This window comes from Dermacentor albipictus, chromosome 1, assembly GCF_038994185.2.
Source record: "Dermacentor albipictus isolate Rhodes 1998 colony chromosome 1, USDA_Dalb.pri_finalv2, whole genome shotgun sequence".
Lineage (NCBI taxonomy): Eukaryota > Metazoa > Arthropoda > Arachnida > Ixodida > Ixodidae > Dermacentor > Dermacentor albipictus.
In genome coordinates, this window is record NC_091821.1 from 169,556,811 (window position 1) to 169,579,365 (window position 22,555).

The following is a 22,555-nucleotide window of genomic DNA, read 5'->3' on the forward strand; positions in this document are numbered from 1 at the left end:
CCGATTTGTAAAAGGAAACAGAGGTATCAAAAGACAGACGCACAAATGAGAAAATAATAAGCGGGTAAAAAAAATTAATTCAGGCGTGGGTGGCCCCCTTTTCCTTCTGTTTAGCTATATGGTAGAACTTGGAGAAAAAGGTTTCATCGCCGGCTCTCGTTCGGCCTAATTTATTCTTGGAGTCTTTCGCGAGGGGTATTCCTCCTTTTCCTCTCATATAGCAACGAGCACCTATTTTGCTGCGTTTGTGTTTGTGGAACGGGTCGCGGTATTATATCTACGTAAGTGAAGCAGAATATATATATATATATATATATATATATATATATATATATATATATATATATATATATATATATATTATCACCACTAGCACACACACTACGAGCGTGCAGGGCGATTCCTACATGCATTTGTAGTATAACGATCGGTCATAATGTTGCGCGTTGTTCGTTCAGCCACGCACACTAAGGAAGCCTTCAATATATGCGCAGTGGCTGCAGTAGTGATGAAATGTGAACGGACGTCATACATCGGCAATGTTACAACAGCGAGAATCACCTGTGCAGTGCTGTGCGCAACACTGAGTCATCAGCGCGACAACTGTGCAGGCAAGTAAAACAAGAGATGGTATGACCCAGAGAGCTCGATTTTATTAGCATTTCCGTTCCCAAATTGACATTAAATGCGCCAGTAGATGCACTCAACGGATAAACCATTTCCGCTCATTAAACACCAACAGTGGTTCAGGAATGTTTGAATAAGGATGGTACAGACAGCGATCAGTCGAATGGCGTTAGGTAGACGTACTATAGTAACCGACCTCGAATCATAGAATCCACTGGTGCCGGTTTCCTCAGAGCGCAACGACAACCAGTGCAACCGGAACGCGTCAGGATGCGCGGTGCGGTCGGCGTATGAACGTTCACGCGTAAATGGGCTTTTCTGCCGCGGCTCAGTCTCCGCGCTCGCTTCAGTCGGCCGAGGAGTCGGAGCTGCAAATGGCGAGTAGCGAGTTTGCCACACGCTCGGCAGAAGCTACGAGCAGCAGCGCCGCACGCAGAGTGACACAGCGCCGGTTGGGCGGCCGCGGCACTGGCCCCGTGAACTTCACGGCTGGCTGCCGGGACATTCTTGCGACGCTTCTTTTTTTTCTTTCCTTCTTTCTTTGTTTTCTCTCCTTTAGGCTCCTTTTTTTTTTGTTCTCCCGCGCTTAAATAACGCTCTCGGCGTTCTTGGCGCCGCGTCGCTTCGAGGGCACACAATGCGGTCGCCGACTGGACGGCGCGCCGGGGTGGCGTGAAGACCATCGAGGCAAAAGGGTGAAAAAGGGAGGATGCGAGCAGCGCGATGGTCGGAAATGAAATGGGCGCTAGCCGAAAGCAGGGTAAGCAAGGAAATGTGGGGAGAGGGACGTAGAATGGCTATACACGTGGCACAAGGCTCGGTGAGGCGCCGGCGCTCTCTCTCTCTCTCTCTCTCTCTCTATATATATATATATATATATATATATATATATATATATATATATATATATATATATATATATATATATATATATATATATATATATTGTCACGTGGTAGTGACGGTGTAGAAAGCAGCGAAACTGGGAATGACGAAATTAGCGTTTTATTGGGCGAACCTGCGCCCTCGAAAACAGGCTACACTCAAAGAACAACGATAGCGGCGAACACAGTCGGCGATCGTAGAAAATCTCATCTGAGCGGCAAGCACGTCGGCTTTTATACACGAGTCATCGTAGCTTGCAGAATAATCGCTGGTGCCCGCGTGTCTTCCAGAAAGTTCTTCACACAATTCGCGTCCCACATGCAATCAGATTACACAAGCTTCGGTGACGACAGCAGACAGACCCACCGATAACATTCGAGGTACTTCCGACACATGCGGCCGCGTCCCGCGCTGAGCATTAACATTTGTTAGACGGTGAAAAACGGTCACCCAAAAAAGTACACGTGTCAATATGTTCGAACTTCGAGAGCGTAGAAGTATGAGCCCCGAGCGCGAGCTCACGCGCGACACTTGAGCTTCCCAAGAAAGAATGCTTGCGAAGAGAGTCGCCTTCACAAAGCAGTATACTTTTCAGACATCAGGGGCAACGCTGTGGAGGTTAGACTTTTTTGCAGTGTCCGCGTTCGCACTTTTTTGACCGCCATTGTGCGCATGCAACTGTATTTTATGTAGGCTCAGTTTTGAATGAAACAAGATTTAACTACTAGACAAAAACACACTGTGGTATACGGTTGCTAATGCCTTGTTTCAGATCATTCTGGTTTTAGTTGTTGTTCTTTTCGGGTTTTCTATTTGCAGCCCCTCGCGGGGAGCCGCACGTGAATGCTCGCGCGAGCGAACCCCGTTGGCGCGCAGCGAAGCGTTGACGGGGTGATCAATTTTCGTGACCGAACTTCTTGCGCAGCTCCCACAGCGTTGCACCTGATGTCTGGGACGGAGTACAGTGTGCAGGCCCGCCAAGTCAAGGGCTCCTAGCGCCAACGGAGCAGCAGCGCAAACCACCGCTGTTATTGGGGAAGGCGGCCGCGCGGGAAGCATCGAAATAGGGTGCGTGCAGGAAAGCCAATGACGGCTGCAAGAAAATAGCGGTTTCGGCTTCGGAGACAGCCGCGGGGATATCTAGCACAGAAAATCAATTTAGGAACGCTGCCTCCCGGAAACCACGGGTGGGAGGTACTAGTACAAAAAAAGAAAAGGGGGGGGGGGGAATATAAGCGGATCGCGTGGCGAAATTGCTGAGGACGCGCCGCGTGTACGATTTCATGAGCGACGTGCAGGCGTCACTGACATCCGGCCCCTGCTTTGAATGTTGTTCGCTGTAAAGAATGGCGATGAAAGAACGTTGTCTCTTGCCGTGGGACGTAGGCGTCTATTCAATTTTCACAAACAACGAGACGCGTCAGGTGCGAATAAGCGCTGCGGAGGGTCAAAAGCGGCGGTGTGAGCGAATTTCGACCGAATTTTCAGCTATAGTCTGGTTCAAAACGGGCGAATTCGAAGCGCTCGAGTGGGGAATGCCAAGCGAAGTTTTTGTAACCCATACCGCTTTTCAAGCGCGCGTGCTTTTTCGGGAAACGGAGGCAACCATCGGGCGACCAGACGTGCCAGTCGAGTTGGTATATATGTACGATTGCGAACTCTATAATGAGTTTATTTCGTTCCCACAGCGAGAGACGTGCTGCTCAGTCCACGGCATCTGGAGCTCGCAAGAAACAACAACGAAATCTTTAACTGCAGAGAGAATTTTTTTCAGGAACTTCATGCCATTGCATAAATATAAGATACCTCTATCTAAAAACAGCATATTAAACACTAAATATCCGCTATCTTTTCTCCGTTAGCATAACAAGACAAATACCTAATTGTAAAGAACAAAAACAAAAGAAAAACGGAGATGCTGAGCGGTTCATCCCATTTTTTAGCGCGAAAGTTTTTAATTGAGCTGCCAGTTGAAGCCAAATTACCGAAACACTTAGGGCTAACTAGTACGCTGCTTTAAATCAAGCTGTGTCTAGAGCATGTCGAATAATAACATTTGTCGGCGCTCATTCTTAGGTTATTGTTACTTCATCTCGTAAAGCAGTTTTATTTGCTTCGATGTTTGATATTGTTGCTACGCTGTTCCCGTCATTTTCCCTAGAAAGCTAAACAAATAAATGTTTGTACTGGACAGGCCACTCACAGGCCAGGACAGTCGAGTTGTCGTGAAAACAATGTTTGGGTCGCGCTCTGAACGTAGGCATCGCGTGACAAGAATAAGAAGGAAGAAACGATGCGACGCGGCACGAGGTAGCGAAAAGAAAAAAATAGTGCCGACGACAGCGGCCGAAAGATAACAGGAATGCACAAAGCAGCACGTCACGAGACCGCGCAATCCTGCTTGTTTACGGCCGTCACTCTTCCCAGGTGGGGCACAGTTCCACTGCTGTGCTACCAGGTGCCAAGCGACACGGCTTTGGCAGGCGGTTTGGGACCAGCGCCAGAATAAAGCGCCACCGCGCGCGCGGTACGACGGGGCTGGCGAACTCAGGCAAGCCGAGGTGTCGTCCCTTCAGGCGCCCGCCCTATAAGCTTGCTTCGACAGGCATGTCGAGCGGAGAGCTCTATGCGGTCGCACGATATCCGAACAGTCGCTGGAAAACAGACAAACTGTTCTATTTTTGGCGTATCGTGCATAAAGGAACATGAAGCGTCTTACTCGCCAAATAAAATAACAGGAGGAGACGTTGACGTTTCGTGGTCCGCACACACGCCGCGTTTGTTTGGCCTAGGGGGCGACTCGCAGCATCATCTCCCTTATTGGCGACAATGGACTACCGGAAGGTGCACCGGCTTAATTCATCAGGCGAGCTTTGATGAGTATAGAGAAACAGTCATTTCATTTCTTTCTTTTTCTTGTTTTTTGTGTGCGTGTGTGTATGTGCGTGTGTGTGTGACGCCAGGAACATCAATGCCAATCGAGAACATAAAATAGTCCAACAGGAACCCTTCTCAGACGAAATGTATAGGTCGCGTAAAACAGGCTGCCGCACTGCATCAAGGTGGCAGCCGAGAAACGGCTGCCCGACGCACGCCCGCCGAAGAAGGGCAACGCGAACTTGTACATAGCACGTCAGACACGTGACATAAGGCGCCGCAAGGGCCGACCACGGAGCACTGTGTCACATAACGCCGGCACATCGCACTACAACAAAGAGCTGGCAAAATGCGATTCGCCGCTGTCGCATCAATATGAACGATGCTGGCTGGCCAGACAGAATTTTCGTCAAACACACGACAACATTCGCGGAGTGTCCCTCGCCAGAACGGCATTACGCTTTAATGTATCAGTTCTTGTCATCTTTATTACCTTATTCTTCTTGTAGAAATTACTATAACGCTTGCGTTGTTTAAATCACCGAAAAAGAAGTAAAAAGCTGCATGCGCGTATTCAAATGCCAGGCTGATGATTCATTTACCATTCACACTTTCATGGACGGTGGCGCCTCCACGTAGCGGTAGTGGAAAAGGATACCACGCGTTTTCTTTGGCAACTGCGCTTTGTTTCGTGTTCACTGTGATCAGGAAGGCATGACTGACAAACCATAATCAATAATTGTGACAAAGGAAGCAAGCAAACGAAAGAAAATATAGCTCGAAATGGGCGCCATGGAGAACGCGCGCGTTTGCTTTCGGACCCAGCTCGAGCGCCACACGGCGCTGTTCTCGTTTTCTACTTGAGACAAGCGCGCGCGTCGCAGTGGAGATCCGCGCGATCGCATGCTTAGGAAGAGAACTTTCCAAATGGCGGATGCAAGCGGCTTAGTGTACCTAAAAAGCGCGATAAGCACGTACTGCTCATGCGCAGAACGCAGGCTCCGCTTGCTGTCTTTTGTGCGAGCACAGTCGATAGCGCTTGCAAACTTTGTTAATGTGATTCGTTTATGGAATTCCCTGTTACCGCCACTTATGCACCGGATGAGAAGCTTATCGGTGATGCAAGAGCGTTCAAATATACGCTCTCCTACGGCTCACGTGGCCAAGGAGGGCGTCGGCGGGGTCGATATGCTGAATTACTCGTTTTGTAAATTGAGCTGGAGGTGCACAGTTATGTTGGGTGGTGGATTTTTTCTAGTCTAAAAAGGGTACCACAGCTACTAAAGTCGCCGTAGTCGAAGGATCCGCGATAATTTGAACCTTCTGGGGTTCTTCGAATGATCTGTTTTTTCGCAAGTGCTGTCACCCAGGCCAGGAAACGAGCACGTAACCTCGTGTTCAGGGGCTGAAGCCCACAGTCACTGAACCAAGGCGACGGGCAAGGACCTGAGTGGCCGACGACAGTAGAGAAAATAAAATAGCCCAGAGGAACATCCACTGGCACAGCTTCTGCGCATGAGCAGACGGCTCACATAGTCTCAATAACTGAGGGACCTTTCACGAGAACGACAAACGCGCGATAAAGTACGACAGAAAATAGAAGTCAATGCATTGGCGAGCGTTAGAGGATTAAGTGAGAGTGTACATTCCCCCAAACCCTCTTTTTTTTTTTAAATTCACATAGATTCGGCTATGGATCATCTGAACTGGCTTGGTATTAGGCTGGACAAACACACGAACGGAAATGTGAAATTATAGATATAGCCGCGCGCCAACAGCGGGCACTTCCGAGAGCCGCGCATCACGAATTTATGAGACAGTCCTCCGTCTGCGCACGCGCGAAGAGCTCACGCACAGCATCCGGCCGGAAAGCACGTATACCCGAGCGTATACGCGCACACAAACAAGTCTGCGTACTTCCGCGCGCACATTGCGCAACCAAGCGTCGCCGGAAGCTCTGGCCGATTGAAACTGCCCCGCGGTCATTCCCCATCCAGAGCGGCTGTCCTGCAGCGCGCTCTCGGCCATGCATAAATGTATGGCCATTTTCCGAGGAAGCGCTTCTCCGCCGCCGCTTGCAAGGCGGCGGGCCTGCTCCTCAAACTCGGTCTCGTTTGTTGCTTCGCACCAGCGCCATGTACTGCGTCAAAAGAAAACAGAGAAAGCGGAAAGGACGCACGGCAGGCGTCCACGTCCGCGCGAGAAGAAGACGGTCGCGGCCCTTGAGAACCGCTCCACAGAGGGACGCCCCATCTAGCTGAGCTACGGTGCATGCATCTTTGATGCGGCCACAATCGATGGCGCGGAGCTCGGAGGAGAAGAAAAAGGAGCCCGGGGAGGCATCCCTTTCGCGCGGCTGATTGCATCTGCGACGCCGGCGGTCGCGTGCATATGTCGCGTGCCCAATATTCATTTCTGTCGTTCCTGCCGCTCCGCCCCTCCATCTCTTGCCCAGTCTGAATGCACACGAGCGAGAGACAAGGACGCGATGCGCTGCTGTGCCGGCGCAAACCCGGCGCTCTTCGAAGTCGAGGTGCCGGCTGCGCCTGAGCGAGGGCGCGCACGAGGTGTGAGCGCCGTCATAATTTCGTTCCGGATGGTGAGCGCGATTTTTCGAGCTCCGCGGGAGGCCGCGGTCCTTTTGCGACCGCTCGCGGACGAACGAAAAAGAGCGTCGGCCACGCGAAGATGGCAGCCTGCCGCCGCAACTGCGGCCGCTCTCTTGTAGCGCGACTAGGTCTCCGCTTTACGCAATAAGAGCGCGAGCTTATTTTGCGTAGCACTTGCTGATTATTTGGTTAAAAAAGTGCATTGCTTATTTTTAATTTATTTCAGTATATTTAATTTAAGCCAGTTCACTGGTTTAGCTAATTTACAGCGGTAACTATTATAGCCGGTCTAATTCGGGCTTCACTAAAATCGATTAAGTATAGCTCGAACTCAACTTGTGTACGGAGAAAGCGTTTACTTCGGTGAACGATTTCAGAGGCCAGCGCGTGAGAACAGATATAATTTATCGGACAATTGACATTTAATTGTAAGATCACGTGCGCGAGACCGCAGAAGCCGTGTCGGGAAGTTCACGATCGGCACGCTCCTGCACATCCCAACGCTTTTCAAGAATGAACGAGACATAAGGCCGCACGCACGTGACTCGGCGCTGAAGTTCTCGAGCAGCAACGCGGCATGCGGCTCTCGTCAAAACAGAAAGAAACGCCAGCTGCATCTGTACCGCTGTGACGACGTCTCGTGCTTGAGTATCGTCGCACGCAGCCGGAACGCGAAGCGAGTCAGAACCGTCGCAATTCGTGCGCACGCTGCTTCTATGCGGATCCAGCAAACGCGCTTTTTTCTCAAGCTTTTCAAGAACTGCGGCATTCTATAGCCGTCGCAGTGGCGCACTTTCGCGTCGCCCCTTGAGACAAACGCGCGCGGTGTAGTACAGCGATGTAGCCCGCGCAAACGAGCCTCCAAGAAGCGGGCTACTCCGTTCCGGTCAGACTGCAGGCTCGTTTGGGACGAGGCGACAGCGCATAAATATATGCGCCTATACGCGCGCGGAGTCGACAGGCAACACCAAAAGAACGGAGATGCGTTGCGGGGCCGCCTGCGAGCCCGCTTTCTGGCATCGCGATAAGGAAAGGCCCGAAATAGCAGCCGCAGTTTTTAGGACGGGCGCATCGGCGGGTCAATGTCGCGCCCCGGCTATTCGGGCGCCCCGACGACGTTGTTTGGCGCGACGACTCGCCGCGTTCGCCCCAGGCACGACGAACGTCTGGGCTGCAGAGGGTGATTTATCGCAGTGCCATTGCACTTCGTAGAGGTAGCACAGTGCTACGCGACGACTGGCAGAGAGTAAGACAAGTCGCGCTTTGCCGTCTTGCCCCTCTGTTTGCCATTGTGTAATGTTGCGCGTACGGGTGACGACGGGTGAATCAACTACTTTGAAAAGGCGCTCCGAGCATACGCACCGGTCGCCGGACGTCCGCGAAGCCCCAACGGAGAACGGATTGATGCCGCGCTTTCGAGACTAGAACGATGAACTTTAGTGATATAAACACAGTATAATAACAATCATTATTTCTGTACGCCTACAGCTACAGCCTCACCACCTAGTATTGTGGAAGACGGACCAATGCCTTACGCCGTTCGTAAATCAAACATTGCGGAAATGCTGAAAACGAAGAGACGCATAAAGAAAAATGAATTAAATACTTGAGATATATATGCTAAAAATGTTATGCAGTGTAACTGCGTCGACGCGCCGTCGCTCCCCAAGAAAGCCCGCGCGTAAGCTTTTGTGTCTGAATGAAGTGCTCACCTTCTTTCTCTCTACTCTCCGCTGCACATAGTGCGCTGATGCATGGCAGTGCTGAAGAAGATTGCGGTGATACACACAGAATGGTAGTGCTGTAGGTACCCAAATAAAGCGTTTTATTTTTGGCTATTGTCACATTATACACAGGATGTTCGATTGTTGATGCTCAAATATTTATTCTCACAAAGCCAGCGTTCTTCATATTATCGAATCAATTTTGTAGCTTCATTGTCAAATGCTGTGCCCCCACATGAGTTTCTTTTCTTTTTGTTTTTATCTCAGTGCGCATATTTCCCGTCATGTAGAACGATGCGGCTACTCAATGATAAGAATATAAAAAAAGATAGTAATAACGTTGCTGTTATATTGAGCCGCCAACACCACGCACCAACTCCTCCTTTCTTGGTCCTTCGTTATTGTATTGCCATACGAAGCAAGAATGAAAAATTGCACTCGCGTGATCGTATATATCGTCCACATTAACGACGTCTGCGCTATAGTGTGCTCGCCCTTTGTTACGCGCTAAAGATTCTTGCCGGTGCGCTGAGAAAACGGCCATCTGCTCTGCGTAGAATTTCTTCGCAAATGGTTCACCAGTAGCACTCACCGTGGTGCTATAAGGCGCGTATAGAGAGGAGGGGGGTCACACATATGCACTCCGATTATCTTTAGATTTTGCGTTCCCGGGTGGCCGCAGCAATTTCTCGCGCGATAATCCGACCGACTTCAATGCATCCTGGCAACTTTTCATGAAAATGCACAAGCGCACACACTCACGCATACAGGTGCGCACGCACGTGCGAGCTTTACGGCACTGTACGGCTACATAAGGTTGATTTCTTTAGGTAAGACAATTATAAGGTGTTAAGCGGACTCACACATCCACCGTGCGGCAGCACGAGTTTAAGCGCCAATGCGCCCGCTGAAAGCAGCACTCTGGTAAGCGTACGCCATTCAGATGACTCGGAAAGTTCGAAGTACGTAAACAGAAATCAGAGCGCGCGGCTATACACTTGAAGAATGCATACTCCTTCACCAGCGCAGAAAACTGCAGAGGTGCTCAAGCGCGCGACGACCGCCGTTCATATAGCATACGGCTCCCGCTGTATGTGCTGTATAACGAGAGGGCGGCAGTAGATGCATTTCACAGGAAGTAGGGATACAGTGTTCGTAAGTGTTTAAAACAGGTCAGACGCAAAATGAAGGCGGATCAAACTTTGCCACGTTGTATACCGACGTTTCTGAGACAACGAGTGGGTTAGGTGAACCCACATGCGGCGCAGCCAAACGGTCCGCGCACTGCGTGGGTCACGCGCTGGCACGCACTCGCGATGTATGTGCTCGCGACAGCTTGGCTCTGCTTAGCCGTCAACTTGCATCGGGAAAGCGTGCGCACCAGTGCACACGGCACAAGTGCCCCCCCCCCCCCCCCTCCGGCTGGGGCAACATCTGAGCACAGCTCGGCAAATTGATTTCCGCGCTGCGCCGGATTCCGGTGCGGTGGCACGCTCCCGGGGCTTTGACCCGACGCGCGCGCACAACCTTTGAAGCACGCAGCGCATACGCGCAGCGGCGAGGCAAGAAAGCGCTGCACACACGGGGTGGGGCACGACGCGAGGTCGGCGCAAAAGGGCGTTTACCGACGCGCACGTCGCGCTAACGCACTCGCGATGACGGAGCTTAATTCAGACTCCTGACCCCCCCCCCCTTCTTTTTTTACTCGCAAACTGCTTTGTTGCTCTTCCGCCACCGCAACTTCCTCTCCCGCGCGATGCAATTAATGGCTTCATAAAGGATGGGAGGGGTTGGTCAGTGCACGCATGCACTGAGGACGCGCGCACATACACCCCACGCATCACACAGATACCCGTAAATGCGCGCATAGATCGGGTGATCGGAATATTAGAATATGAGTCCAACAACGCTGCGTCCCGTTATCGTCGCGACAGAATTTCTCGCCAGATTAACCTGCAACGGAGGATTGCGGAACAGTGTAAGCCAGAACAATGCAAAACGCCCGCCTGCATCTACGCTGTGGGCCTTTCAGTTGGGAAGTTACAAGCAGGGCGAAAAAATGCGGACAGAGTGGCAGAAAGACAAGTAAGACGAAGCTTTTGTGTGTTACAAGTATGCCTGATCCCCGCTTCGGCCCCTTGCGAGAATGGACCACGTGATTGAGCGCACACAGTCACCCGCGTATTAATTTGCCACTTTTCATGCTACTGCCTTGAAATCTCAGCTATAGCCTTTCAGAGTTTAATAAGCTCTGTCATACGTATTCTTCCTCGTTTCCTAATACATGGAGTATTAAAAGTACCCAAAAATCTCATCAACTCCTCTTCTGCGTACTATAGGTGACCCGAAAGATGTAATGGACCGAAGACCTGTAGAAAATGAAAAACTGCCACCGATGGCTCTGCATTCTGGCGTACTAGTCGGCTACGCTTCGCAGGAAGCAACGGTGACGCTCGAGCTTACGTGTAAGGCGACAATGGCGCGAACGTATGCTGTTGTTCTTCCCGGTCTCGTAAGCTGAACTAAAGGCGGCTTCATTTGTGTATGTGGGCGGCAGTGCATCCACCAATTATCTTTATGGCGTTGCTGGTGGTACAATTTACAAGAGTGCTATATGCAAACAGCATTTTGACGGTACTGTTCGCAGGGACATTATTTACGTCATCGCCACCAGTCGTTGAAAAAAAAGAATCGCCACTCGTTTCGGACGCCTACGTCATTTGTATAGAAGAGAGAAGGGGGTATCGCTAAGCAGACAGCATTCTGTAATTTTTTTACTCAATATGGCCTGAAAACATGCATAAATTGGGTCATCTGTGCTTATTTTATGGACCTACAGTCATCAAATGTTGCCTCAGAAGTAGGGTGGAAGAGTATTCAGTTTCGAATACGAATTGCATATTACACCAACCACTGATATTCTTATTCGAAAATTACTTATTCGGAATTTTTTAATGTTGGAACTAACCATATATTTCGCAGAAACCAACTGTTAAAGCATGGTTATTGTTTCCCGTCTGCTAAACAAAGTATCGCAAATTATAAAAAGTTAAACAAGGATAAAAGTTTATCAATGCAGAAACAAAATAGATATGATGCTAGCTTTGTTTGTGGTCTCGCGGCCGAAGCCTACATGACAACTTGTGGTTTTTGCTTGTAGTCGGTCTTTAGTGTTTATGGCAGTCTATTCATGTAGCAGGCTTATCTCTTACGCTACATCCAGTGATGTTTTCCTTGCAATAGGCCACATTACATGTGTTTAGGGCACACAGGTCCTTCAGCAGCGTTCTTCTTTTCTTTTTCCACAACTTGTGATCTTTATCCGGAAACAATTTATTTACCGTTTTGGGAAAGGTAGTCACACAGGAGCCATTCATTCTTGAAAAGCTTGTTTGCGACTATAGAAGAAATATGTTGAGGAGGCTATTCCTACAGTATATTTAATTACGATTACTAATCTTGTGTTTAAGACTGATCCCAAGTGCCCTTGATAGTTGTCTTCTTTCACAAGTCAGTCCAAGCGTGGTACCTAATTATATGAAAACAAGTATTCCTGCTGTAAATGTATTCGTCTGCATTTGCCTATTCAATATTGGATTCGATATTCAGTACTCCCTATTCGTATTCCATTCGTACTGAAAAGTTCGCATTCGCTCACCTCTGCAGCCAAAAGGTTTGTTTTCTGTCGCTTTACGACATAAGCTGCTTCCTCCGACTTTCCCTTGCTTCTGGTTGCCGTCGTTAGTTCGCATAAATAATGTCTCTCCTTTCTCTTATTCATGGCTGCTACATTGGGCAACAGGAACATTTTAGTACGGATCGTGAAGGCAGATTATGTTTGCAAAACCAAACAAGATTAATCGCGCTGCTCGGCATTCGAATGAGGTTTGTTTGTTTTCTTTAAATCATGAAGAAACTGGACGGTTCTTACGAGCGAGTGCAAAGAGGGATATACGAAAAGTACAGGGCGTGGATTTTGTTTGGTCGTTGGTCTTGTTTTTCTTTCGGCTAGAAAGGCAAACAAAGAACGATCGGTTCTGTGCATGTGACCTCGCCTGCTTCGTAAGTGGCACACAACCTTCCTGTATGAGAGCCGTCGTGGCGCATTCATAGTCATTAAAGCAAGGAATGATAAAAGAGCAAGCAAGGACAAATAATGTTGGCTACGCGTCTCTTGTTCAGGTCTAGAACACAATGCCAATGACGCTACGCTTCATTGAAAGTGGTGCGGTGTGCTGCGAGACAACGAAGCAGGAAACGACCATTGTAACAACGCACGATTAGAGTTAGTTGGTCAGCTGAGCCGCTTAGCTCAACTGCTCGTTGTCAAGTTCGTGTTGCTAATGAAACTACCCTCCTTCCCCGGCACTTCTCCTTTCTTTCTTTCTTTCTTTCTTTCTTTCTTTCTTTCTTTCTTTCTTTCTTTCTTTCTTTCTTTCTTTCTTTCTTTCTTTCTTTCTTTCTTTCTTTCTTTCTTTCTTTCTTTCTTTCTTTCTTTCTTTCTTACGCTTGATCCCCCTCAAAAAATCTCAGCAGGCGTAATGCGTTGAAATGCCTGAATATTTTTTGACCTTGGGAAAATAGAAACGAGAAGTCAACCAATGCTAAAATAGCACCTGTACACTCGTTATTCATTGCGCTAATACATTTCATCATAATTTACGAGCGCACATATTTACGTAGACAGAAAATGCACTCTAAAAAGTCAACATCCTCTAATTGTTTAGCTCATTTACGCGGGGTACGTAGTACGTTTTAAGAGCACTGCCCATTTGTCTAACGCACGTTACATGTTCAGCCGATTTTCTCGAGCATGCACTTTTCGTGCGAGACGCGAACGGGTCCGTCAAGGCGCACAGGCAGCTTGGTTCTCACTTACTTACAGGGTTAGGGTACGGAAGGACGTGTGAAAAGTTGGTCGCAAATTCAGAAGCTGAACGCCGTTGATGAGAGAGAGAGAGCAAGGCGGGGCTCCAATCTGACTACCCGCCGCGGTGGTTAGCGGCTATGGTGTTGTGCTGCTAAGCACGAGGTCGCGGGATCCAAACCCCGCGGCGGCGGCCGCATTTCAATGGGGGCGAAACGCAAAAAAAAAAACCCGTGTCCTGTGCATAGAGGGCACGTTCAAGATCCCCTGGTGGTGAAAATTGTTCCGGAGTCCCCCCACTATGGTGTGCCTCATAATCAAATCATGGTTTTGGCCCGTAAAACCCCAGAATTCATTCATTCTCCAATCTGACCGATCGCTGTCCCGACTTGAGGAGCAGCGGCGGGCTGTGATAACTACTATGTGCCCATTTCCCTTCACAAAGTTTACATTAGATCGACGGTGCCTTCGTCGCGCAGAATCATGGCGGGCCCAGCAAGAGCGGTGGTTACCGCGGTGCTCGTACTGTCCTTCGCAGCGCAAACGTCCGGCTGAGTGATCAGGGCGTGTTAAAGTCTCATTTCTTCTCCTGCGCGTTTGCAGCCCTGTGGTTCGCCCTATGGACAAGAAAACGAGCGCGATCGAAAGGTTTCTTTGGAAAAGGACGTGGACGGGGTACCGAAAGAAAGCGTAAGCTCGGCGGGGCAAAAACGAGACCTCGGTTCGATCAGCCAAAGAGAGCGCTAACAAAGAACGAAGCCTGGCAACCGTCAGCGGCGCTCGGCGTGGGTTCAATCGACAAGCCTCAATATCACGGAGCGCTCCGTCCGTTTACTCTGCCAATGGCAGTCGATATATGCTTCGAGCCTCGACACATCGCAGTGGCAGATCAGTTTTTCTATCGCAGGTTTGTTTTAGCCCACAAGCGTGACGTTACGGCTCCGAACTTCCAGGTCTGTATGCTCTCGATAAGTTGATTCGTGCCTGCACATTCCAACATATGCGCAATGCGGAGAGAACACCCGCCTACACAAAACTGGCCGATTCGACGAGAGGTGCCGCGAGGGCGATTTAAAAGCAGTTTAAAATTGTGTCCCTTTAGTTCACACTTTATTTTAGGTCAATACGATTTCTCCCGGGGCCCCAGAACAACCTAAGAAACGGCCGTTGTGGCATTAAAAATACAGCAGGAGCAGTGTACGGGGAATATTGAATTTAACTCCAAGACGAAGAGCCCCCAAAAAAGTGCAGCTACTAAGTTGTGCCGAGTACAATTCCCTTAGCGCAGTTTTTTGGTGGTCCGCCGCTGTCGGGAGGTGAAACAAAGGTTAATTTTAACTACTTCTATGAGTCATCAACACTTAAACGCAGAGTTGTGCTTGCTGCGAATAAGTCTACAACAAAATTTTGCATTTTCATTGAAACAACACAAATCACTTTCTTTTCTTCGGCGTCAGGTACGTGTTACACCGTATTACTACGCCTGACACAAAAGCATTTTCTTTCAGCTTTCGTGCCAAAGCAGCGGTGCGGCCTTGGAAAACAACGAGAACAGGCGCAGAGCAGTGCCCGACAGGATGGTCTAAACAGTCCAGGCTGCCAACAATAACTTGAAAGAAACATAAGAAGAGAGAAAAAAAAGAAACTATTAGCAAAGCAAAAGAAAAACGAAAACGCTAATTTTCGCTTCGTGCACCGCAAGAGCTGCGCAAGAAAAATAAGCAAATCGGAAATGCGCCGCTACTCCCACAGAGCTAAAGCAAGGGCGTTCGATTATTTTCCACTGTGCGCCTTTTGTTCACGAGAGTCGGTCTCCGCTCGCAACAGGCGAGGTGGTTATCGTTAGCCCGTTTTTGCAGCGGAAATCACGCTGCACTTGCGTATGTTTCTCAAGATGAACCCGCTCACGAGCCACTGCTTGCGTCAACGGCTGTTTTCTTTCTGGCCACCACAGAGCCTTGGCGCATGCGCAGCGAATATTTTGCTCATCTCTTCCGTTCCACTTGCGTCATTCCTGCGCGGGTTTCGGAAATCCCACCTCGAGCGTATCGTGTACGCCCATTTTTATGCACACTGCTGAGCTTCTCGCGCTCCCTTGCGCCTCGTCGGCCATGTAGGCACTGGCGGTAGGAGGACGAAGGAGAAAACAACTTAATAGCGAGTGAGGGCCGAACTGACCGGTACAAATACATACTGTCTCGCTTCTGCTTCGATCGTCTGTTATCATGGCGTTCCGTATTTTTCTTTAGCGGCAGCCATTTAGGCCAGCGGCAGCGACAGGCGCCGCGAGAGACCAGAAGGCGCGGTGTGGTAAACGGGTACGCGCATACTATACAGGTCCCGTACGGCTCATATCCATAATATCATTATTCCGTCCACTGTCCCGCGCACGTGGCGCTTCTGTACGAGAAAAGCCGCCAGTGGGGAACACAGGAGGCAGTCCCTCGCGGCGCACGAATAAGGTGCACAAGGGGTCCTGCCTATACTCGACATATTATTGACCCGGTTGGCTATGGCCGGCTCGGGTTTGCAACGTCCGTAATTAACGACCGACGCGGCTCCGGTAGCAAACAGATCCTGTCACGGGAGCCCAAGGACGCCCACCTGCGACGACGGCAGGTGGCGATTGAGCGTCCATTCCTGGGCACGCCCGGTTCTCTGTCCGCCTCAAGCGCCGCCGGCCAGGAAGGACTGGAACACAACGCACGTGTGCCTATGCCCCATGTCACTCGCGTGAACTCTGCTCCTACACTGCGCTACGCCGTTGCGGAAATGCACGCACGCTATGGCGTGGATCCTGTTTCGCTGATGCCGTGTGGGTTTCTTTACTTTGGTGGCGAAATCACGACCGTCCTGTTTGTTGAGGCGAACGGTAACCGAAGAGGACAGAGAGAGAATGAGCCGAACTTGCTACGGTTCCCTTTTATTTCTCCAGCGTGAGAGTCCATTTGCAGTGCAAATACGTAGATTTGCGCATGTTTCGCGTACCTGTACACGACGCGGTATAATGGGATACAGGCCGTTTCCTGTCTTGAAATGAAAAAAAAGATAGATTCGTTCCGTGTACATCTAACCGCCTTGGGGACTACTGAATATATATTCTCAGCACTGGCGTCCTGCACCCCGTGACCTTAAGAAGAGGCGGCACGACGTGATTTGCTAGCTCGCGCCTTAATGTCGAGAAACTGTTTTTCTGCGTTTGGGTATATCCGACGCAGTAACAAGCCTGTGCATTACATACCTCTAGAAGGAGACAGTAGGGCGCATGAAGTTAGTAAGAGTTTCGTTTTTGGGAACGTGGCGACAGCTGTCGTAACAAAGCAGCATATATCATGAATCTGAGAAACAATCAAAATAAAAGCTAGCGGGACGTCGCGGGCACAATAACAGGCCGTGGCGCCCGAATTCTGATAGGATGGCACGTAAGAAGTTGGGGCAGAGCCCATCTCACGAAGGGTGTAGACGGTGATACGTGGGCACTGAATCAGTATAGCGAGAGAGCGTAGTGCCACCATCGAAACGAGTTATGAGGCATGTACTGCAGCGGGACTCCTCTTTAGTGCTTCGCCAAGAACACTCGGCGCCATCTAGCGCCGCCGCCGCGAAGTGTGCGCGTGGGCTCCGAAATGCACGACGCGCCGGTGCGCGTGCCAACGCTGAAAAACGCGTCATGCGGCAACTCTTTCGCGCATCCTTCTGGACACGCCGCGCCATCGCTGCCGAGAAGTCCGCGCGTGGTCTCCGAGAAGTGTGGCACACCGGTGCCTGCGAGCGCTGAGAATAGTTCCCTCACTTGCCGCACACCCAGTGACACGTATACCCAGCGACACAAGTTGGCGGGAGGTTCATCGAAGGGCGGCACATAACCAGTGCATTTGTGGCGCAGCCTGCTATTGCGTCGGTTTGCTGTCCTTGAGGAACCCTTGTGACGTGGGTTCGATTCCGTTCAGCATCGCAGAAATTTTAAGGGGACTTTTTCGCCCTTGCATACAGGCACATTCCCAGTGGCACTTACCTAGTTGCCCAAGTTTTCGCCAAACACGTTATTTGAAGAACGGCACACACCTACTGGCCCATACCCAGTGACCCACGTTGGCATCAAAGTGATTTTTCGAACAGGGGTGCCGACCCAGTCCCGCAACTACATGTGACCCATGCATGCCGGTGATGGTTGATGCATGCGATTTTTCCATTGCCACATACAGTGAGCCAAGTTGGTCCGATGGTTGCGAACCCTGTTCCCGCAGCACAGCAGCCTGATGAGCTACCCATTCAACCACGGACTACCCCGTGACCCAGGTAGGTCGGAAAACGGTTAGATACAGACATACATACATCGCTAGCCACCGGAAAATGCGTAAAGTATCCTAAGAATGCCAACGCATTAAAAATGTTCTTGAGCAATACTTTGCGTGTACATTAGAGAACCACGGGTGATTAGAAATTAATTAATTAATTACTCTGAAGACTTGCTACTACATTTGAATTCCTCAATGCTGCAAATAAGTTTGAACAACGCATCAGCGTCAAATTCGCGTTTATGCGAATAATACGAAGAATTGGCCAACAAATAGCGGTCTTTACGTCAAATCTGCAGCGCGGAACTGTGCATGCCACTCATCGCAAACGCGAGAACTTGTAGTGTGCTGCTCTATGGGCTGGCGCGCACTGCTAAGCGATGCATTACGCGAAGCAGAGGTATTGACACGGCGTGAGAAGTCGGATTCTGTTCTCTTCAGATGACAGCCGCAAAGGACGCACTGTGTGCTATGGTGTCACTGATTAAGTGCCAATAGTGAGCCCCTTCTGGTGAACACGTATGATGGTGCGCCCCTCACAGCTTGAGCACAAAAAACAGTGACGACATACGTGCGACAAACGCTCCCACTGAAGTAGTAAAGCAACGCCTCATATCTCCGCACGCCTCCATGTCACCGCGCTGGGCATGCTTCGGCAGCAATAGGTGATAACCTCGACATGATGCTTTTTAGCGCAAAACACGCGAAAAGGAAAACAGTGAGAGGCAAAAAGAAAGGAAGGATGAGCGCTACGCTTTCAACTGATAACCTCGCCTGTCGCTTCTTTATAGGTGTTGCACAGTGGTACACAAGCGAGTTTCTAAACCGAATGCTATGCGAATAGTGATGACGCTGGATGGAATGCGAGTTAAATGCAGTTGAGACCATTTCTGATTACGGAGTAGTTGGTGTTTAACCGTGGCCTAAAATGTGCCACGTAGTCGTTTTCCCATGCGCATTATGCAATAATAATGATGATGACAAAATGTATTTATTAAAGGATGGCGCGAAGGCCTATAATGGGGAATAGGAAGAGGAGGGGGGAGGCGTATTCAGAGCCGTCCTAGAAGCTGCGCGTCCTTGGCGAAAGCCAAGAGCGAGTCCAGAATGGCCCTGTCAGAATCCATCGATCCAGTTGCCGGTCTAATCCACTCCTCGTAGGACGACACTCACACCGCCCTCAGGTGGTGGTCCCGCTGTTGAGCGGGACCACCACCTGAGGGCGGTAATAATAATAATAATAATAATAATAATAATAATAATAATAATAATAATAATAATAATAATAATAATAATAATAATAATAATTGAAATGTTTATTGTAGGGTCCAGGAATAGCTACGGAGCCTATGTACTGGTGCACTTCAAAAGTAATACGGGAGACAAAAGCCAAGAGGCGCGCACGCTGACGCGCGATTTGTAGCTTCACAGCGCGATTCCTCGCGAGGCGCGGCAAACGCAAGGCGCTTGACCTTAAGGTGTGAGTGCTGGCGCACGCATTCATTAAAAAAAAAAAAAACCTGCAGGGGAATATAAATAAACAAAACACGCACAATTAACAACAACAACAACAACAACAATAATAATAATAATAATAATAATAATAATAATAATAATAATAATAATAATAATAATAATAATAATAATAATAATAATAATAATAATAATAATAATTGAAATGGATAATAGCACTGGACGGCAGGAAACCATTTCAAGAAGTTTAACTGTTCATGTTGTCATTCTCCTAAAGCACAGCAATATTAGGATCACACGTTAAGCAAGATACACCTATACAGTGCCGCGAAAATATCAAACAAACAAACAAACCCTTACGAGTGTTTATTATTGCCTATTCGGTGCTTCTTGAAACGTGAGGACTGTCCGGATATCGCAGAGCAGTTTTCAAAACGTTCGTACATTGGGAAATTGCGCCTTCTAACGCGCCTGTTTCTGCACAGAATAAGTTTTTAAAGCGAATAGCTTCCTTGCCTCTTACGCCAGTTTTCGCGATTGACGGCGGTCAATGTTGTGTGGTCTGCGGTCGGCGGTGGTTGATGGCCGGTGGTCGGACTTGCTATACGAAGGCGCCGAAAAAAGAAAAGAAAGCAGTTTCCCTTTTTCACAGTCCTTCAATCTCTATTTCAAGAGGTAGCAATTAAACTTTGATTTAATTGATTTGATTTAAAACCAGCTCTCGTTTACTGCATCTATTCACATTGCTCACGACAACATTTGAACCCTAGAGACGCATAACGTTAAGTAAATATGTTCACGTAGAATTTGTCCCGTCGAATACTGCTAATCGAGTCGAACATCACATCAAATAAGGGAATAACTTGTTTGTGTCCTCAAGTTCTAAGTATTCATTTGTACGTGTAGCCCTTTTTGACCGACCCGACTCTTCAACAATCTTTTACCCTTACTGAACGACAATGATACGTCGGCGGGTCTAACTACACATGTTATCCTGCGTATGTATAAGCAGGGGCTCAGGACGATGGACCTAAACATCTGGAGCGCTGCTGTAATGTCGCAAAACGCTGGGTCAACACACTGCAAGTCGGATCGCGACCTCTGAGCTTGGAATCCTTTCAGCGGAATAGAGTTGCATAATTTGTATGATTTGCACTGGAAGACAGGAGGACATGCAGCGTCATCTCGGCGGGAGAGCCAGACAGGTTTATTTTTGAGCACTTTCGGAAGATGCGTCCGGCGGACAAGAGCGGGCTCTGTGTCTACACTACATAATCCGCGCGTTGACAGTGCGTATAGCGGCCCGTGTGCTCGCGTGACGATGTGATTAATTATCATAGCTGCCAGACGGAATTAATCTTTTTTTCCCGTGTTATGAAACAGCTTAGAGAGCGTTAATAACAAGGCTCGCTTCGGATCAATCTGGCGCGCACCCTTGCCCGCCGAGGCCGAGGCGGCGGCTCTCTCGTTACTCGGCGTCCAGCAGCGCGCACATTTTGGCAGCAAATTTCGTGCGGCGGGTGGAAACATCGCCAAAAGTTGTTTACGTCCTCCGACGGACGAGCAAATAAAAAGTAACGCCGCGCAATTACGCTCAGGCTGTTCAAATTCAATAAACTTGTTGCCTTCTATTGTGCGAGCTTGCTTAAGCAAACGGAAGGATACAAAGAGTTAACCGCTACCAGTGACGTGGTAACTCGTTTGCGTTAGTGTTGTGTGCATGTCGTGGGGGGATTTCGAAAAGTTCCACGGTGTTCTCGCGAGTTTTCGTAACAAGAAAGACCGGAGTGAGTTTTATTTTGCAGATAACCATGTGGCAACAGGCAGCAACCACCAGTGAAGGCTCAAAAGATGAAAAGAAAGAAAAAAAGAGCTGTTTGTTACACGACGCAGGATTAAGGTTAAGACGAAGAAGAAAATATTTTGCTCGCAGCGATTCTCGGCCGATGTCAAACTCAAGCTACCAGTAAAGAAAGAACGAAACAATCCCTCCGCTCCAGCAACGCGGGCGCTTTAACAGGCGATGGAATAACAAGCGTGCAGTCCATTTCAGAAGTTGAAAGACTGCTCGCAACGTGACCATGAGCACCGACGGCGCTACAATAGTATACGAAAGTTACGGACAGTACATTCTTAAAATTTCGAGATTTGGAGAGCTACCAGGAGGACTGTACATATATATGACCGACACACAGCTCACACGTGCTTTTTTTTTAGCAATTAAGCGATTCAAGGGAAATTGTTGGTGGAGTCGGATGCCTCGCCGCCACAGGGGTGTTGTACACGTCCCACCAAACACGCACTAATTAAAACGAAAGAAAGAAAGAAAAATATCTGGCCGTTTATGTGTATGGAACTGTATGCTTTTTATCAGCCGCATCAGGAAGTCTCCAGTATCTTCCGTGTTCTCCTTTAACTAATTCTTCATATGACAAATTGTTTGCTATATGACAACACTCGGTTGTAAAGCACATCTTTACGAATTTACGAAGCAGTTATTTCGCCAGTGTTGTTCACAAGAACAGCTTGTTACGTCTCAATGTGGCGATTAGCATTCCTTAGATGCTCACCACGAGGCAGTTCTGTCATCAGCGCGCGCCCAGACGACGGCGGGGCCCGACATGGACTGTGACGCGCAAACAAAGGCCGCAACCAGCTGCTAGTCAATAGTGACAACGAACGTATCATTTAATAAAGAAACTCAATTACGGAGCTAGCGACCCGAAACTGCACAATTGGTTAATTAAGACGGATGCCGCAGTGAAGGGCTCCAGATTAATTTTGGCCACCGAACGTGCACCCAGTGCACGAGCGTTCTTGCGTTGCTCCCCGATCGGAAATGCGGCCGCCACGCTCAAAATCGAACCTACGACTTCGTGCTCAGCAGCGCAACGCCATAAGCACCGAGATACCGTGACGGGTGTGAACGTATCACTGATGGCGGCCGGCCCGTGACAGCGTTCTTACGAACAAAATGTGAATTTGGCTTCAGTTTCACTTGTCTTTCGGCGCACTACCATTTGCTTGGACTTGGAAGTGGAAACCCGCTAAATGATATATATGTATATATAACTGTCGTGGCCTGCCATTTGCGCGCCACAGCACTGCTGCTCTCAAGCACGCTAAGATCGAACACGCTGGGAGCAGGACGCGGTTTTATCGATTCGGCGGGGCGCGTATCTCGGTTCGGCCGCT

At 49.1% G+C, this 22,555-nt stretch overlaps 1 protein-coding gene across 24 annotated transcripts in view; it reads right to left on the minus strand.

Moving 5' to 3' along the window:
- Positions 1–22,555, minus strand: part of LOC135905734 (inactive dipeptidyl peptidase 10-like) — a 480,802-nt gene that overhangs the window by 75,190 nt on the left and 383,057 nt on the right. The gene's annotated exons all lie outside the window — the stretch shown is intronic.